The 14,189-nt window shown below is 46.2% G+C and overlaps 1 protein-coding gene and 1 non-coding gene across 13 annotated transcripts in view; both read right to left on the reverse strand.

The window, feature by feature from the left end:
- Positions 1-14,189, reverse strand: part of TOM1L2 (target of myb1 like 2 membrane trafficking protein) — a 142,245-nt gene that overhangs the window by 78,013 nt on the left and 50,043 nt on the right. The gene's annotated exons all lie outside the window — the stretch shown is intronic.
- On the reverse strand, positions 650-752 carry LOC132219401 (U6 spliceosomal RNA). The gene has a single exon (XR_009449418.1). It is a non-coding gene; the product is annotated as a U6 spliceosomal RNA (small nuclear RNA).

Consider the following 14,189-nt stretch of genomic DNA (forward strand, 5'->3'; position numbering starts at 1 on the left):
CCTTCTTTTTCAAGGTTAATTTGGTTATATATGAATTTTAGGATGGCTTTATTTCTGCAAAAAAATGTTGGGATTTTGTTTGGGACTACACTGCATCTACACTTTGGGTGGCAGTGTCATCTTAAAAACATGAAGTCTTCTAATCCGTGAGCATGGGCTGTCTTTCCATTTACTTACGTCTTCCTTACTTTCTTTCAGCAATGCTTTATAGTTGCCCATGTAAAAGGCTTTGCCTCCTTGACTAATTCCTAGGGATTTTATTCTTTTAGATGCTTTTATAAATAAAAAATTTTTAAAAATTTTTAAATCTTTATTGTTAAGAGTATTACAAATGCCCCCCTTCATTCCTCCCATTGCCTCCTTCCACCCGGTTCCTGCCATGCCCCAGGCCTTCACCACCCTATTGTCTGTGTCCATAGGTAATACATATACGCATACAATGCCCCCTTCCCTCAGATTCCTCAGTCTGTTCCATGTTTCCATGCCTCAGGTTCTACTTTATTCATGTTTATTTCATTAGATTCCTTGCTCATTTATTTTCATTTTTAGATTCAATTATTGATAGATATGTATTTATTACCATTTTATTGTTCATATTTTTTTATCTTTTTCTCCTCCTCCTTCTTCTTCCTCCTTTTTTTAAAAAAAAAAAGATATGGAACATGTCATGAATTTGCGTGTCATCCTTGCATGGGGGCCATGCTAATCTTCTCCGTATCGTTCCAATTTTAGTATATGTGCTGCTGAAGCGAGACCCTCCTCTTCTTAAAGAAGACCCTTCAACATGTCGTGCAATACTAGTTTGGTGGTGATGAACTCCTTTCGCCTTTTCTTGTCTGTGAAGCTCTTTATCTGACCTTCAATTCTAAATGATGGCTTTGCTGGGTAGAGTAATCTTGGTTGCAGGTTCTTGCTTTTCATCACTTTGAATATTTCTTGCCACTTCCTACTGGCCTGCAAAGTTTCTGCTGAGAAATCAGCTGACAGTTGTACGGGCGCTCCCTTGTAGGTAACTAACTGCTTTTCTCTTGCTGCTTTTAAGATTTTTTCTTTGCCTTTAACCTTTGGCATTTTAATGATGATGTGTCTTGGTGTGGGCCTCTATGCTTCCTGGACTTGTAAGTCTATTTCTTTCACTAGGTAGGGGAAGTTTTCTGTCATTATTTCTTCAAAGTGGTTTTCAATCTCGTTCTCTCTCTCTTCTCCTTCTGGAATGCCCATAATGTGAATGTTGGTACGCTTGAAGTTGTCCCAGAGGCTCCTTACACTATCTTCATATTTTTCATTTTCATTTTATTTTTTTTTGTTTGTTTTTTCTTTTTGCTCTTTTGATTGGGTGGTTTTTGCTTCCTCATATTCCAAACGGTTGATTTTATTTTCAGAATTCTCTATGGTTGAGTCCCTATAAATTATTCTTTATTTCAGTTAGTGTATGCTTAATTTCTGACTGGTCCTTTTTCATGTCTTTGAAATTCTCACTAAGATCCTTGAAAATCTCACAAAGCCCCTGGAAACTCTCACTAAGATCCTTATAACCATTGTTTGGAACTCTGTATCTAGTAGTTTGTTGGCTTCCATGTCATTTAGTTTTTTTTTCTGGAGATCTCTTCTGTTCTTTCATTTGTTACACATTTCTTTGTCTCTACATTTTGGCTGCTTCCCTGTGTTTGTTTCTATGCATTAAATAGAGCTGGTATGTCTTTTGGAATCAGTAGAGTGGCCTTGTGTAGTAGATGTCCTGTAGGGCCCAGTGGCTTAGCCTCCCCAGTCACCTGAGCTGGTCACTCTTGGTGCACCACTGTATGGGCTGTGTGCACAGTCTTGTTGCAGTTGAGCCTTGATTGCTGTTGGCATCACTGCGAGGAATTGACCTCCAGGCAAATTAGCTGTGAGAACCAGTTGTGACTACAGTGGGAGAGCTGCTACACAGGAGACACCCCTATGGAGCAGGGCTTGCTTCAGTGGGGCTTTGGTGCTCACTGAGTCTGCCCCTTGAGTGTGTCGCTTGTGGATGTGTAGAGTTGTAATCTGGCATGGTCTGAAGCTGTCCACTGGGTGCACTGGCTCTGGGGCCTCCTGGGAGGTACAAAGTCAGTCACTGCCTGGGGACACCTGGAAGGAGCTACAGAGCAATTTGCAGATGGCTGCTACTTGTATTGGACTTCGATGTGCCCAGGCGAGGCCAAGTTGTGAAGCAAGGCAGGCTGGTACTAGTGCCAGGTCTTGGGCCTCTTATTGATAGGTTTGGGGCATGCTGACCACTTGCTTCTTGTTTGAGAGATTTTAGGCAAGTCTGAAGCCTTAGCCAAAATAGGCCATTCATATAGAAAAGCCACTGCAAACAGCTTGGATGGGGCTGCAAACTGGATGGGGAGGAGTCTCAGGGAATCACCAGGGCAGAGAGAACAGTGTGAGCCAGGCTTATGGAAACTCAGATATGGCTACCAGTCAGCTCTGCCACAGGGGAGGTCTCAGCATAGGAACAATGACCCCTGTGAGGTCCCCTGTCTTGGAGAAAGTCCCCCACCCCCAGTGTTCTTGCTCCAATGCCAGATAATCCAGTTCCTCCCCATATGTCACTGGATCCCCCAATGCCACTGCCCCAGTACTGGTACTCAGAGGGAGTGGGACAGTGTAAGCTTGTTCCTCTTTTAAGAGGAACTGCCTGGATCTCCAATAGCCTCTGTGCCACTTAGCCACAATCCCCACTGGTTTTTACAGCCCTGAGTTAGGGAGACTTCTCTTCCCAGCTCCTGGACCCTGGATTGGGAGTCTGGGACCTCCTTGCTGCTCACAGGAGGCTTCCACAGCTGAGATATCCTTCCTGATTAAATACACTCCACACATTCTGTTCTGCACCTCTGCCCCTCCTACTGGTCTTGATGTGCTTTTTTCTTTACTTCTCTAGTTATAGGGCTTCCATTCAGCCAGATTTCAGGTTCTGAATGATGGTTGTTCTGTATTTTAGTTGTAATTTTGATGTGGTTGTGGGAGGCGGTGAGTACCATTCTCAATTTTGTTTTTAATTTCCTTTTTGAATTGTTCACTGTTAGTGTATAGAAACAGCTGATTTTTAGTGTCGAAAGAATACAAATTCTTTCAGCTTTGCTGGGTTTGTTAGGTCTAACAGATTTTTTTCGTGCAATGTTTAGGGTTTTCTACACATAAGATCATGTCACCTACAAACAGGTAATTTTACTTCTTCCTTTCCCACTTGGATACCTTTTACTTCTTTTTCCTCGTTAATTGTTCTGGCTAGAACTTCCAATATATGTCAAATAAAAGCAATGAAAGTGGGCATCCTTGGGATTATGCATGCTTTTACAAAACCTGATCATCCAAAAGCAAACAAAGTTGAAGAGAAGACCCATTTGAGTACTCATTCCACAGAAAAGTAGGCTCTCTGCTGGAGGGCGAAACCATTGCCTGGGAGACTGTGTAAGCCCGAGGGCCTTCTCTGGGTGGAAAGTATTCACTCCAGCCCATCTGCCCATGCTGAGTTCCAGTCCTATCTCTTCTCCAGAGTCTCCTCAATACCTCCCCAAGGGATGCCTTCTGAGAAGCTCAGCACCTGGAAATATAGTCCATGCAGGGACTGAGCTTTCAAGACCTTGCGAATGCTATTCCGAGAGGTTCTTCCAGTCTTGCTGGCTTAATGAGCCGTGAGTATATTCCATATCTAAATCTGAAGCTGCATGAAGGCAGGACATCATTTCCTCATGTGCACCCGACCTTATGGTGACAAGAATCCTTTATAAATGAAATGATGAGTCTAAGTCCTTCTGAGGCCCTGGGATGACAGGCACTGGGTATTTGGTGAGATCAGAACCAGGCTCCTAGCTGTCCCTCATTCTCCCTTTGGACTCAGAAGCAAGAGAAATGAGTATCATAATGCAAAGTATGAGCAGGAAGTTTAAACTCAGACTTTGGTAAGTCCTAGTTCTATTCTACCACTTATTGTGTGACCCCAGGGCAATAACTTGACCTCTCTAAGCCTTTCTGTCATCTGTAAAATGTGCTAATAATAGCACTTTTCTTACATAGTTGTTGTGAAGAGTAAACTAAATAATACATAGAAAACATTTGACAAAGTCTCTACAGAGTAACAGTCCTCCGAGGCGGGGGGGCATCACTGTAAGTTTTATTATTACTATCGCTCTTCTCAAAGGATTCTGCAGCACTCCCCTCAGTGCCTGTGCCTTCAGCATTCCTGTGTCACCACTGCCACCTACAGGCAAACAGCCATCCACAAACTATGCTCAGTGGATTCAATGCCCTTGGATCCTGCAAATGTCTCCAGCCTTTCTGATTTTTGGGTTTCTGGGCCAGGAAAGCTCCAAGCCCCGAGGAAGCACAAGGGCTCGCGTTCCAGAAGGAAGCCCCACACCCCTTGGCCCACCCATAAGTGAAGAAACAGCCACGGCGCAATTTCCTGAAATCCAAATGTTAAAACTCCAAGAAGTCTCTGAGACCATCTAAGTAAAGACGATTCCCCATGAGTTACTCAATACAGATGTCACATTTCCTAGATCTCTGGAAATGGGTATGTGGGGGAGAGGGGCAAAGTGTGGCTGCTGGCTCCTCACAGCAATTTCTTGACCTGCAAGTGAACCACTGATCTCAAGTCTTCAAAGAGACTCATTTCTTTCACACAAAAATGGAGAAGCAGAGGAAAAATGAAAACCAGACGAAACCGGTTTGGCTCAGTGGATAGAGCGTCGGCCTGCGGACTGAAAGGTCCCGGGTTCGATTCCGGTCAAGGGCATGTACCTGGGTTGCGGGCACAGCCCCGGTGGGAGATGTGCAGGAGGCAGCTGATCGATGTTTCTCTCTCATCGATGTTTCTGGCTCTCTATCTCTCTCCCTTCCTCTCTGTAAAAAATCAATAAAATATATTTAAAAAAAAAAAAAAGAAAGAAAGAAAACCAATGTTGGCCAACTATCACATTCTATCTGGGCTGAGTTCTTCACATACGTTATCTTATTTAATCCTCTCTTCCCCCGCAGGCAGATCACACTCCTCCTAATAGGTGAAACCAAATGAAGCCCAAATTGCTGACCAGCAGTGCACAGCTGGCAGGTAGCAGCACTGCCAACTGCATGAGCCAGGTCTTCCTGGCAGACCTGGCCTTAGGCCCCAAAGTGCAAAGGACACCCTGCCTCAGAGCAGACGAGCCCTGGGTTCCAGATGCAGTCTACCTCCTGATCTGGCAGGTGAAGGCTACAAGCTCTGGGTAGGAAGTGTAAAGGAGGTGCCGATGAAAGGTCAAGTTAAATTAGCTGCTCAATCAGCCTTTTCACCTTGTTCTTCATTTTATAATAAACTTCTGTTGTTGCTGTTAATCCTCACCTGAAGATATTTTTCCATCGATTTTTTAGAGAGAGTGGGAGGGGGAGAGACAGAGAGAAACATCGATGTGAGAGAGACACATCGATTGGTTGCCTCCGGCACAAGCCCTGACCAGAGCCAGGGACGGAGCCTGCAACTGAGGTGCATACCCTTGACTGGAATTGAACCTGGGACCCTTCAGTCCATGGGATGACGCTCTATCCACTGAGCCAAACTGACTAGGGCATCAATAAACTTTTAATATTTGAATAATTTTAGATTTACTGAAAGTTGCAAAGATTATAGAAAGGGTCCCCATATGCCCTTCTCCTAGTTTCTATTAATGTCAGTGTCTTACATAACCACTGTTCACTTGTCAAAACTAAAAAAAATGAACATTGGCACAGCATGATTAACTAAACTCGAGACTTCATTCAGAATTTTCCAGTCTTTCTTCTAATGTACCTTTTGTCCAGAATACTACACTGCATTTAGTTTTCCCCCTTTTTATTTTATTTTTTTTAAATATATTTTTATTGATTTCAAAGAAGGGGGGAGAGAGAGAGAGAGAGAGAGAGAGAGAGAGAGAGAGAGAGAGAGAGACATCAATGAGATCAGCTGCCCCCCTGCTGGGATAGAGCCCGCAACCTGCGCATATGCCCTGACCAGGAATAGAACTGTGTCCTCCTGGTTCATAGGTCTACACTCAACCACTAAGCCAATGCGGCCTGTCTTCCCCCCTCTTTTCAATCTCCTATTTTCTTTAAAGACCAACAAACTCACAAAATCGGTACTAAGTTATTCTCCCATCTAGAGCACTCAGTTCCGAAGGGCAGTGCTGTGTGAGCCACAGCTCCACACCAGGCCTAATTAGGACACCACATCCTCCCACTGCCCAGACAAAGGAGCCTTTCAGGCCGGCCAAACAACAGAGAAAATGTCAGCCTGCTGGCCACACAGGCTGAGGCTGCTGGTCCAAGTGCTTTTTTAACTGGAATTCCCTTGAGGAGGATCCACGGATTCAAAATGCATTTGGGGTGTGTTCTCTACAAGCAGAGCCACTGTTCTGATATATTCCCGCCTCTGTACTTAATGGAATATCTTACCTGTGGAGTAAATGAGAGTGGGAGAGGAGTTGGGGGAAGGGCTGTGATGACAACGGGCAACCGGGGATGTGGGAGATGGGCCCCTGCAGGAGCCAGTCCGGGCCAGGAGAATGGAGCCGGCGGGTGATCCCAGCCTAGCGGTTGCTCTCTAACAGCCAGGCAGGTGGGCCAGTTGACTGGGAAGATAGAAGGTCCCCTGGGAGCTGGCACTCAGGTCAGAGCTGCTTTAAAACACAGCAGATATGCTGCCGATTTCGCCTTTCCCCGGATGCCTCTTGGGGCTGTTCAGCTTGCTCTTGTGCACTGAGAGCAGAGACGAGGTGTGCCTGCAAATGCCCTGGGCACTGCCTCGCACCCGCCCGCCCAGCTGGGCCTGATTACAGAGACACATACTCAAAGGAGACTTGAATGCCAGTCCTTGGCAAGGGGAACAGGCAAGGTCATCCAAAGGCTTCCCAGTTCAATTTACACTTGAACGGAGAGGCCTATCCCTACCAGGCACTGTGCTAGGTTGGGACAGAAAAATAAGCAAGATGGATCACCTCCCACAAGCAGGTCACCAGGCAGGAGACCTGCAAACAAGCAGCCAGTACACAATGTGGTGAGTGTTAGAACAGGCGTGAACAGAAAAAAGACGCGCGGGCCAACAGATGACAGAGGAATAGTTCATCGTGCTGACGAGGGAGGAGGGTCATGAAAACGAAGCCAGGGACCTGGTAAAGTGGGAGAGCAGGAATTTGGAGGAGCGGGGGAAGGTTCCGGGCAGTAGGAACTGGCTGAGCGGAGATGGAAAAGCTGGGCTGTGGGGAGGGAAGCAGGGAGAGGCGGCCAGCTGGGGAGCTGCTTTCATTTTCCATAAGGAGCCCGAGCTTTCTGCAGGAGCCAGTGGGGGGGCTTTCCCACAGAAATGCAGATCCCGCTGGCACCGGCATGGGGGCTGCACTGGCGTGCAGTGCCGGCAGGCAGGAAGCAGGGGCAGGTTTATCCCAGCTGCTCAGCGAAAGGGAGACAGGACAGCACTTGGTCAAAGGCCTGGTTTTGAATCTGATGCACTAGGGGTCAGTCCTGAGTCATTTGACCCTGGTCAAATTTCTTAATCTCTCTGGACTTCAGTATAGTCACTACAAAATGGGCAAAACAGTCGTATCAATGAAGTCGTGAGATGAAACTCAATATGGGAACCTGGCACGCGGTGTGTGCCATAATGTGACCTACAATTCCAACACAGGCATCCCGTGGGTGTCCCTCAGGAAGACTGGCTTCCCGTGGGCAAGGAGGAAGGGCAGGTGACTGACTGCCTCGGCGGCTTTCACGGCAGCCTCCAGGCAGAGGCCGTCCTGGAGCCTGGGCAGGCTGGACACGGCCGGCTGTATTCTGACCGGCACCAATCAGCCCGCCGGATCAGCCAGGGACAGCAGGCATCGGCCGGAGCCAGTCTAAAAAGGAAGGTCTTTCTGCTTCAAAGCATGATTACAAAATTCCAAGCCTGGAGGAAACCTCCCCAAGCTCCCCGGGCTCACCCCCGCGGCGCTCAGCAAAGCCACAGCGCTTTGGCTAACTCTGGCCAAGAGCTGCCGCCCAGAACCAAGGAAGAGAAACCCTCCTGCTGCCACCTGGCCTCTGCAGTTTAGCGTCGGTGGGAGCAGGCAAAAGCAACCCATCAGAGTAAGGCTTAAATTTTGTGGTTTTCCCACCTGGTCTTAGGAAGAATAGCAATTAATAATAAAAAATACCCAGGTTAGAACAACTAAGTTCAATTCTTTTTATTTATTCCTTTTTTACTTTTCCAGCAGAGCTGTTTTAGATCCTGTCTTTGGTCACAAAGCAGCTGTGTAACATGTCTAACACATGGCTTCGTCAGCCAAGGGACACTTGACAACAGAGCAAGAGTCACAGACAGGCGCGTTGTCCAAGCCTGGTGTCCCCTTCCTGGTAACTGAGGCCGTCCCTGCCTGGTCACCCTCAGGCAGTCAACCCTCAGGGCCTACTCCCAGCCCTCCCACGTCACCCGCTGGATGCTATGAAGTGTTCTCTGAGTGGTAATAACGAAGAGAGAGGGAAATGTGTAAGGGAGCCCAGACGCTAGCCAGTTCTCTTAAAACATATTTCTTTGTATATTCTTACTTTTAAATTAACACATTTAAAAGAATAATACCCCCTGTGGGAAGGTTACAGTGAAACTGTCAGACAGGGCAAGGGTCTCAAGGCCTCCCTGGTTCTTACTGAGTGCTATTCTTGCTAAATGTTAAAATGTAGAACAGTATTTTGCAGATGCAGCTATAACTGGATGAGCTTGAACAGAAACTAACCTGACAGGAGGACATCAACATGTAATTGACCAAATCGTGTATATCAGCAACGGCCAAGCCTCCTTTATGGAGACAGAGCCGGGTGCGTCCGTGGGCAGCGGCAGCTCGTCAGGATATCCCCGGCCTGTGTCTCCATGGGACGGAGGGTGTGTTCTGTAGGGAACTCCTATTCGGTGATTAACTATACACACACTTAGAATAGGTTCTGTATTTTTGGTAAAGAAAGTGTGGAAAATAGAAATACATTTTTGTTGAAGGAAAAAAATACAATGTGTGTTTAGATAAAGAAGGATATAAAGGACATGTGCTTTATTAGTAAAGAACGAAAAAGGAATATAATTGTGTCATAAAACAAAATGTTTCAAAATAAGGAGAGAAAAGATAGCACAAAAATGGAAAGATATATGTAAGTTACAGAAGGTCTGTGCACATTGCAGAAGGTTCATAGAGGGGGGATCTTAAGATGCATGTATATGAACTCTAACCATTCTTAACCCTTTTATCATTTACGGACAATTACTGTCCTACTAATACTTTTATAAAAATGTTTCTACAAAGATGTTTCATCTTCAGAAAGGTGATGGAGAAGACTCTGACAATCTAAGGTACAAAATCCATGTGCAACTAAATTTAAAGGTAGTAACGCTTAGATGTTTAATGCCTGGTGACGTCAGTCCCAATAAAGGTCCCAGATTTAGAAGAATACTTTCCCTTGTACAGGTATTACAATGACCATCACAGCAATATTAGACCATAGAACTGCTCTTGAGAACATTCTACCTAAGCAAGGTGGGGTTTGCTCTGTTGTTAATATCTCTTGTTGTACTTGGATAAAACACCTGATAAAGTAAAGTTAGAACTAAATATAACCCAGGCACAAGCCAAATGATTAAACACCCCAAATTTCCATTAACTGATGAATAAAAAAATATGACATATCCACACAATAGGATAGTATTTGGCAATAAAAAAGAATGAAATTCTGGTGTATGCTACAATATGGATGAGCTTTGAAAACATTATGTCGCCTGGCCGGTATCGCTCAGTGGTTCAGTGTTGACTCCCTGGTACCATTCCTGGTCAGGGCACATGCCCGGGTTTCAGGCTCAATCCCAGTGTGTGTGTGCAAGAAACAGCAGATCTGATGTTTCTATGTCTCTCTCCCTTTTCCTTCTTCTTTCTCTAAAACCAATAAAAACATTTTTTTAAAAAGAAAACATTATGTCAAGTGAAAAAAGCCAAACACAAAAGGACAAATACTTTATGATTGTACTTATATTAGATATATGGAATAGTCCAATTCATAGTGATAGTAAGCAGACGGGTGTTGCCGGGGGGCTGGGAAAGGGTGGGAGTTAGTTGAGTGGGTGCGGAGTTTCAGTTTGAGAAGATGAAAGATTCTGGAGGTGGATAATGGTGGTGGCTGCACAACACCTGAATACTTAATGCGACTGAACTATATACTTAAAATGGCTAAAATGGTAAATTTTGTTATGCATATTTTATCACAATATTATTTTTTTAATTTTACAATATTTTAAGTGGGAAATAAAGACCACAGGTTGTATGATTCCATTTATAGGAAATGTCCAGAATAGGCAAATCTATAGGACAAAGTTGATTAGTGGCTGCCTGGGATCAGGGGAAATGGGAAGTGATTGCTGATGGGTATAAGAAGATAAAAATGTTCTAATATTGATTGTGGTGATGGTTGCACAACTCTGTAAATATACTGAAAATCATTGAATTATATACTTCAACTGGGTGAATTACATGGTATGTGAATTATATCTCAATAAAGCTGCTAAAGAGAGAGAAAGCCACACACATATTTAATATAGTATCATTTAAAACTCTTAAAACTTCCCAAACTTATTAGAAACATTTTGTAATGGTGTAAAGAAAACAAGATACAAAATTGTTCTTTAAAAAAAGATGCAGCCAAGCTGGAATGGCTCAGTTGGTTGAGCATCATCCTGTGCACGAAAAGGTTGTGGGTTCGATCCCCAATCAGAAGGTAACTGATCCATGTTTCTCACATAGATGTTTCTCTCTCTCTCTTCCTTCACACCCCCCTCCCTCCCTTCTTTCCTCTCTCTAACCATGCCCTCAGGTGAGGATTAAGAAATAATAATAAGCCCTAACCGGTTTGGCTCAGTGGATAGAGCGTCGGCCTGTGGACTGAAAGGTCCCAGGTTTGATTCCAGTCAAGGGCATGTACCTTGGTTGCGGGCACATCGCCAGTAGGGAGTGTGCAGGAGGCAGCTGATCGATGTTTCTCTCTCATCGATGTTTCTAACTCTCTATCCCTCTCCCTTCCTCTCTGTAAAAAATCAATAATATATTTTTAAAAAAAGAAATCCTATATAATAAAGAGCTAATATGCAAATGATCCTCATGCCCTCACACCATCACAGCATAGACACTCAACACTAGGGAGAGAGGAATGAGCTTGCAAGAGAGGAAGGGGACCAGCCAGGCACAAATGAGCTCGCAAGAGAGGAATGGGGACCAGCCAGACTGTGGCCCAGGAGAGGGACAAGCTGCCCGCCCCACGGTCCCGGGCACTGCTCCTACCCCTAACAGAAAAATCAGGAATATCAACAGCGAGAACAAATAGGGAGATTACATTTAAATTCAACCATATTTAAATAGGAAGGAGAGACCCAACACAAGCATGTATTCCTATTTATACAATACTCAGAACTCACAGCCATATCACACACAGGTTATATAACTTATTCATGACAATGTGACTTTAAACAGTAGTTCTAGCTGGGTCACCTTGAACGATAGCAAACATAGCTTGCCAAGGGAAACATGCAAATAAGATGAGCAAAATCCAGTGGGAATAGGCATTTTTCTACCATCCTGGAATTTTTATTGCAGAAAAAAGAACATAGTATCTATGTAGCTTCCTCAGCACCAAAGAAACAGCATCATATTTCATTCTTCAATGGGGTGGAGTCCGGAGGGAGGAGCCTGATGTTTTCTGGAGATCGCCCCAAGTTCAGCCAGTATCTATCCTATCTAATAGACAAGCATGGTAATTGACTGTACCTTTGCTATGCCTCCCATGGGATAATCAGTGTGATATGCAAATTAACTGCCAACAAAGATGGCGGTTAATTTGCATACATAGGCTCCAAGTGGCGGAGGGAAGACTGAAGGTGAGCCAGAGCAGCGAAGACGGAAGACTGAAGACGGTTCCAGCCAGAGCGAAGGCCTGGGTTCCGGGTGCCGGAGGAAAACCTGTGCTGGCAGCCAGGGAAGGGAAGGCCTATTGCATGAATCTCTTCATGCAACAGGCTTCTAGTCGTATCTAATAAAAGGCAAAAAGGGTAATTGACTGTACCTTCGCTATGCTTCCCATTGGCTAATCAGCCAGATATGCAAATTAACCGCCAACAAAGTTGGTGGCCGGCAGCCACACAGCTGAAGCAAGCAGGAGGCTTGCTTGCTCCAGTGATGGAGGAAGCCAAGGTTCCCCGCCTGCCATGGCCCGGCTCTGAGCTCCGAAAGCAACAAAGTTTCAATTATAGAAGCTAAACAAACCCCAGATACCTGCTTTCAGCAGGCCGTGGCCATGGAGCCGGCTCTTAGCTCCAGTAACAGCAACAAAGTTTCAATTATAGAAGCTAAACAAACCCCAGATACCTGCTTTCAGCAGGCCGTGGCCTCAGAGCTGCAGCAAGCAGGAGCCAGCTCTCAGCTCCAGTGACAGCAACAAAGTTTAAATTATAGAAGGTAAATACATCCCAGAATTAAAGAGAAAAAGGAGAGGCTGGGAGCTTCAGTCACCGGCCAGCCCGAAAACGGCCCTCAGTCCCTCACCCAGACTGGCCAGGCACCCCAGTGGGGACCCCCACCCTAAAGGGGGTGTGACCAGCCTGAAAACAGCCATCAGCCCCTCACCCAGGCTGGCCAGGCACCCAAGCGGACCCCCACCCTGATCCGGGACACCCTTCAGGGCAAACCAGCTGGCCCCCACCCGTGCACCAGGCCTCTATTCTATATAGTAAAAGGGTAATATGCAAACTGACCCTAACAGCAGAAAGACTGGGAATGACTGGTCACTATGACACACACTGACCACCAGGGGGCAGACTCTCAATGCAGGAGCTGCCCTCTGGTGGTCAGTGAGCTCCTACATGGGGGAGCTCTGCTCAGCCACAAGCCAGGCTGATGGCTGCCAGTACAGCAGTGGTGGTGGGAGCCTCTCCTGCCTCCTCAGCAGCGCTAAGGATGTCCGACTGCAGCTTAGATCTGCTCCCCGCTGGCAAGTGGGCATCCCCCGAGGGCTCCCGGGCTGCCAGAGGGATGTCTGATTGCCATCTTAGGCCCAATCCCCCAGGGAGCAGGCCTAAGCCAGCAGGTGGTCATCCCCCGAGGGGTCCCAGACTGTGAGAGGGCACAGGCTGGGCTGAGGAGAACCCCCCCCCCCCCGAGTGCACAAATTTTTGTGCACTGGGCCTCTAGTATATATATTAAAGCCTAAGCGGCCCTAGCTGGTTTGGCTCGGTGGATGGAGTGTCAGCCTGTGGACTGAAGGGTCCCAGGTTCAATTCCAGTCAAGGGCATGTACCTTGGTTGCAGGCACATCCACATTAGGGGGTGTGCAGGAGGCAGCTGATCGATGTTTCTCTCTCATCGATGTTTCTAACTCTCTATCTCTCTCCCTTCCTGTCTGTAAAAAATCAATAAAATATATTTAAAAAATAAAGCCTAAGTGATCGTTTGACCGTTCACTATGACACGCACTGACCACCAGGGGGCAGACACTCAATGCACAGGCACGAAAACATGGAACAGACTGATGAATCTCAGAGGGAAGGGAGGAGGGAGGAGGATGGGAAGAGATTAACCAAAGATCTTATATTCATACTAGAGGCCCGGTGCACAGATTAATGCACCAGTGGAGTACCTCAGCCTGGCCTGTGGGGATCAGGCCAAAACTGGCAACCCGACATCCCCTGAGGGGGTCCCGGGTTGCAAGAGGGTGCAGGCCAGACCGAGGGACCCCACCAGTGCACGAATCCATGCACCGGGCCTCTAGTGTGGATATAGTGACACAGCCAGGTTTACCAGAGGAAATCTGAGTAATGGGTGGAAAGTATTCACCCCTCCATGCAGCACAAACCACAGGGGGCAAGTAGCAGAGGCCTCAAAAGCACCCTCTCTGAGGCTGGGACATATAGGTAGCACCCTTTGCAGTTAAGAATTCCTAACCTCAGGATGATGTGTCAAGTGAAACCTTCCCTAGAGAACTGCTGGTGCAAACAACTGGCCTCCTGAGAGTGGCCACAGGAAACATTGGGAAAATTTTAAAAAATATATTTTTATTAATTTCAGAGAGAAAGAGAGAGGGAGAGAAAGACAGAAACATCAATGAGTGAGAATTATCAACTGGCTGCCTCCTGCACGCCCCCTGCTGGGGATCAAGCC

Source organism: Myotis daubentonii, chromosome 16 (assembly GCF_963259705.1).
Source record: "Myotis daubentonii chromosome 16, mMyoDau2.1, whole genome shotgun sequence".
Classification (NCBI taxonomy): Eukaryota; Metazoa; Chordata; class Mammalia; order Chiroptera; family Vespertilionidae; genus Myotis; species Myotis daubentonii.